Genomic DNA, 5,903 nt, shown 5'->3' with positions numbered 1-5,903 from the left:
GAGGGACTAACCTTGTTAACATGCATATCTAATTGTACCTTTATAATCCTCCCTTGAATTTCTCAACACCTTTAATCCCATTTTGCTGAGGAAGAAACTGAAATTAAAAGTAAAATCTTGCCCTAACTGGTTTGGCTAAGTGGATAGAGCAGCCGTGGGCAAACTACGGCCCTTGGGCCGGATCCGGCCCGTTTGAAATGAATAAAACTAAAAAAAAAAAAAAGACCGTACCCTTTTATGTAATGATGTTTACTTTGAATTTATATTAGTTCACACAAACACTCCATCCATGCTTTTGTTCCGGCCCTCCGGTCCAGTTTAAGAACCCATTGTGGCCCTCGAGTCAAAAAGTTTGCCCACCCCTGGGATAGAGCATTGACCTGCAGACTGAAGAGTTCCCAGGTTTGATTCAGGTCAAGGGCACATACCCAGGTTGCAAGGTCAATCCCCAGTTGGAGGAGTGCAGGAGGCCCCTGATCAATGATTCTCTCTCATCATTGATGTTTCTATCTCTCCCTCTCCCTTCCTCTCTGAAATCAATAAAAATATATTTAAATAAAAATACTAATAAAAGTAAAATCTTTTCTTCCTTTCCAACTTGGGCCCAGCATAATGGCTCTCGAAAAGAAGGATGAAGAGAAGGGCCTTTGTGCAGATGATTTTGTCAGGATCAATGGGCAAAACATAATGTTATGGGTTGACTTCAGCGAGACAGACCACCAACTCAGAATTTAAATTTAAGAGCCTTTATTAAGCTGGCCAGCTGACTATAGTTACAGCACCCTGCCGAAGCAGAGGCTGAACTGCAGCCCAGACTATTACAGGAATTACATTTTATTATTAAATTTTGTGGAGGCCCAGAGACAAATGTGTCTTTCAAATCCTGGGCCCCCCAATATGGAGGAAACTTTTTATTTATACTTTTTCCAGTCCTTTGTCTCCCAAATTTGGAATGAGACTTCCGGGCCTTCCGAGAAAGAAGGCCTACATGCTGGGAAGGGGACATGAGACCATATCTCAAGGCCTGGCTTGATGTCAGTACCTTCCTATCTATGTGTTTTAGGAACAGACAGCACAGCATGACCCGTCTGGCCGAAGTGCCAGATATGCAGCCCAGCACAATATGAGAGTCTCTATCCCAACCAAACCAAGGGTTTGCTATTAAACCCGTAGGGGAGCCTGGATGGCTGCTACCCCCAGGCTGCTTGGTTGAATATCAGTGCAGTGCAATGAAGGTGTAACTGTCTGGTGGAACCTGTTCTTCCAGGGAGGCCTGGGCTGAAGAACCAAAGATGTGATCTGAGCATGGAGCCATGATAAGAAACCTGGGAATTTCACACTTTTTAAATTCTAACCTGAGGGCATGCTTAGAGATTAAGGGAGAGAGAGAGAGAGAGAGAGAGAGAGAGAGAGAGAGAGAGAGAGAATGGGGGAGAGGTGGAAGGAGGGACAGATGGAGAGGCTGAGGGATGGACACATGGAGAAGGAGAGAGAGAGAGAGAGAGAGAGAGAGAGAGAGAGAGAGAGAGAGGAGATGCCCTGACTAGGGATGGAAGGAACCCACAACTTGCATGTATGCTTGACCAGGAATTGAACCCCTAATGGGATGATGCTTTAAGCAATTGAGCCACCTGGCAAGGGCAAAACATTTTCATAACAGAACTGGTGTATTAACTCAGTAATGTTCATGGCTTTAACCTCATAGCCATCTCCCATCGAGACCTGTGCCCAATTACATTTTAAGTGGTAGATTCAAACCCAAAAGATCTGGTTGAAGAGGTTTGGTCTTGCCCTGAGCAGTGTGGGTCAGTAGATTAGAGTAATCATCCCATACACCCAAAGGTTCTTGGTTTGATCCCATGTCAGGGTAAACGCCTATATTTCCAATTAGATCCCAGTCATGGTGTATATGAGAAGCAACCAATCAGTGTTTCTCTCACATGGATGTTTTTTTCTCTCTCTTTCTAAAATCAATAACCATGTCTTCCAGTGAGGTTTAAAAAATAAGGAAGAAAAATATCGGACTTATTATAATTTGTTTTTAATCCTTACCCTAAGATATTTTTTCATTGATTTTTAGGGAGAGGGGGAAATACAGAGAGAAACATTGATGTGAGAGAAAAACACGTCAATTGGTTGCCTCCTGCACAAGCCCCAACCAGGGCCAACCTGGGAGGAGCCTAAAACCAAAGTATGTGCCATTGAGTGAAATCAAATCCAGGACATATTGATCCACAGGTGGACACTCTATCCACTGAGCCAAACCGGCTAGGGCTAGCTTATAGTTTTGAAATATACTTTTATTGATTTCAAAGAGGAAGGCAGAGGGAGAGAGAGATAGAAACATCATTGAAGGAAGAATCATTGATCAGCTACCCCCTGTATGCCCCCTACTCCGGATAGAGCCCACAACCCAGGCATAAGCCCTAATAGGGAATTAAACCATGACCTCATGGTATGTAGGTCGACACTCAACCACTGAGCCACACTGACTAGGCTGTACATGCCAACTTTTTAAAAACAGTGCCTGGAACTGGGAAAGAACAAAGTACATGATAGCTATTACTACTACTTCAAGTGAGGATCACTTCTTTCATCTATAATATGGTAACAACACTAGATACAATGACTCTATAATAAAACACAGAAACCTATTACTCTATGCTTTACGTCATCTTCCATAAAACAATTATTCCCACATTACAAATTTTTCTGGACCAAGAGAAGTAAAGAATCTATTTGTTTGCTCCTCCCTTCTCAAGAAGAAGCCATTTGTCTTTTACCTCTCTACCAATGCTCTCAGATTATTTCCAAATGTATGAGATTTTGTCTTCCAACACTGGAATAGTTTTTATTTATATGTTTTATCGATTTCAGAGAGGAAGGGAGAGAGAAATAGAAACATCAATGATGAGAAAGAATCAGCCAATGGCTGCCTCCTGCACGTCTCGCACCCCCCTTCTTGGGCACGGTTCCTGCAACCCAGGCATGGACCCTTGTACAGAACTGAACCTGGGACCCTTCAGTCAGGAGGCCGATGCTCCAGCCACTGAGCCAAACCAACCTGGACTACAATTTATTTTCAATTGTGGTTGACAACCTCCACATTCTTTTAAAATCAAACCTTTTCCCGGTCAGTGTGGCACAGTGGCTGAGCATGGACCTATGAACCAGGAGGTCAAGGTATGATTCCTGGTCATGGCACATGCCTAGGTTTCCACTTGATCCTGAGAGGGTCATACAGGAGGCAGCCTTTCCATATTTCTCTCTCATCCTTGATGTTTCTACCTCTCTCTCTCCCTCTCCCTGCCTCGCTAAAATCAATACATAAGATATATTTTAACTAAAAATTCAAACATTTATTATATGTTTCCAATCTATGAGAGTGATTCCTACAAAGCAGAATCACAGTTAATTCTAGTCAATCTCATTGCCAAGAACAGAGCAAAGTGACATAAAAATGAAATAGTATTCAAGTGACTTTGCTGCTAGATGACTAATGAAATCACTAAAAACTATTTCAATTGAGTTATAAGCTCAGGTATTGTTACAGGGGCACCTCTGGGTGGGCTCAGGCTGCCTGTCGCTGTGTCCAATAATGAAGGCAGGGTTGAATCATATTAGGTGTTTATTGAGAAGGCTAGACAGCCAAGAAGACAGGGTGCTTACAAGAATCAAATCCTACCTCCCAGCAAGATTCGGGGATTGGTTTATGAAGGGGAAGGGATTGGGGTGAAGAATGCAGCTATGTGCAGGCCTGGGGGTCCTCAGACATCAGCTACTGTAATTAGTCATCAGGCCATGAGATGATGTTGATGAGATGATGTTTTGACTCCTGGTGGGTTGGCTTGACCATGCTGGTGGGTTCTGCTTGTTGGAGTCACAGTTAAGTCCACTCCTCAATCACTTCCCACAGGCCTTGAAAAGGAAACTTGAAGAAAAACTTAACTCCCTATTCATACATAAGAAACTTAACCCCCTATTCACATAAGTATTTGTGCTCTTAGACCTAAAATAATATGATTACTTTTCAGATTCATACAGGTGCTCTACCTATTAGATTACAAGTCCCCCCTATCAGTATAAGACTGCTTTTGGTTCAGTGACCAGAGGAGACCAGGATATAAATTCCTAAAATGTCCTATTCTAAAAGATACTATCAATGTAGAACAATCATCTCAAGTCAATTCCTTTGGGATTCTGTTTCCCCCCACAAAGTGTTTCTGTCTTCTAACCCTTACTACACACTGTAATAGGATTTATAATCCCAACAGTAAGTCCATTACAAATAAGATAAATTAGCTGTGGAGAAGACATATATTTTCCAGAAAATGTCCCTAGAAAATGAATGTGAAAGCAGCCGATTGCATTGCATTTGGTGACAGCTCAGAGGAAAATGAGGAAAGTGTTATATGACACTGAAGAAAAGGTGATTATTATTGTAAAGGGCCAGAAAACATAGCTTAGTTGTGTGGCACTGTTGTGTGGAAGGCAGACTTTGTAAGTGATGAACTGCTGAGGAGAGTAATTCTCTGGGGCTGGAAACTCCATCATCTGGGTCCTACTTTAAGAATTACACTTACTAGTAATATATCATGTTTAAACTGAAATTTAAACCAGTGATGTACTTGGGTTATTTAAGTAACCATAGCAACTGAATTTTGTGCCTGTTGAAAAATTGTTACATGTGAATTGCCTTTGTGACTTTGTGCTGTAAACATACCATAATGCCACCACTGTATTTCACACATGCCACACCATTCATTTAAGTAAGTCCTAGGGCCCTGGCCAGTGTGGCTCAGGTGACTGAGCATTGTCCCATGGCCCAAAAGGTGGCCAGTTTAATTACCGGTCAGGACACATACCCAGGTTGCAGTTTCAATCCCAGGTTGTGGCATGTATAGGAGGCAACCAAATGATGTCTCTCTCTCTCTCTCTCTCTCTCTCTCTCTCTCTCTCTCTATCTCCCTCTCCTTTTCTCACACTCTATAATCAATAAAAACATTTTTTAACAAACAGGTCCTAAGAACTATTTTTTTAAAAGGAGTTAGGAGCTCTAGCAGGTTTGGCTCAGTGGATAGAGCATCAGACTGCAGGCTGAAGCAAGCATGTCAAACTCGTGGGCCACAATGAATATTTTTGTGGCCCCGTCAAAATAATGGTATGTAAGAAACGTTTTAATAAAAGTTTTGTAACTTAATTTTTACAATATCCTGATATACATAATTATTAATAACAAACTACAATGTTTCTAATGACTGATTACTATAATCGTATTGCATTCATTTCCCTTATGCAACTCTCACGCTGGCGCACCGTTTCTCTCCACTAATTCTGGCAGCAAATATTTTAGCAGCCAATTGCCACATTATTAGTCTTACACTGACTTGTTTGGTGTGCGCAACAAGGAAATATTTCACTTTCGGAGAACAAGAAAAATAGGTTTATTTGCTTTATGCTTATTAATTTGTGCAGTTATTCTGTGTCTGGTAAGTTAATGTTCAAGAAAAAATATTAATTTTTATTAAAATGTTCTATTATGTTATGTTAACCATTACTCATTTATTTTAGCCCTTTGTATTTAGCATCTCTGTAGTGAAATAAACCTACATTTCTATGAAAATTGAAGCTTTTTTTTTTTGCGGCCCACATAAACTTAAACTGTGTTTATTTGGCCCGTGTTAGCCTTTGAGTTTGACATGCTTGACATGAAGGGTCCCAGGTTCCATGAGGTCAAAGGACACATGCCTTGGTTTTGGGCTCTTCCCAAGGGGGAGGCATGCAGAAGGCTGCTAATCCATGATTCTCTCTCAACATTGATGTTTCTATTGCTCTCTCCCTCTCCCTCTCTCTCTGAAATCATATATATATATATATATATATATATATATATATATATATAT

The sequence above is a fragment of the Myotis lucifugus genome, unplaced genomic scaffold (genome assembly GCF_000147115.1).
Source record: "Myotis lucifugus unplaced genomic scaffold, Myoluc2.0 scaffold_1, whole genome shotgun sequence".
In the NCBI taxonomy this organism is placed as follows: Eukaryota; Metazoa; Chordata; class Mammalia; order Chiroptera; family Vespertilionidae; genus Myotis; species Myotis lucifugus.
The sequence above is the reverse complement of the archived record's forward strand: the minus strand, read 5'-3'. Positions refer to the sequence as shown.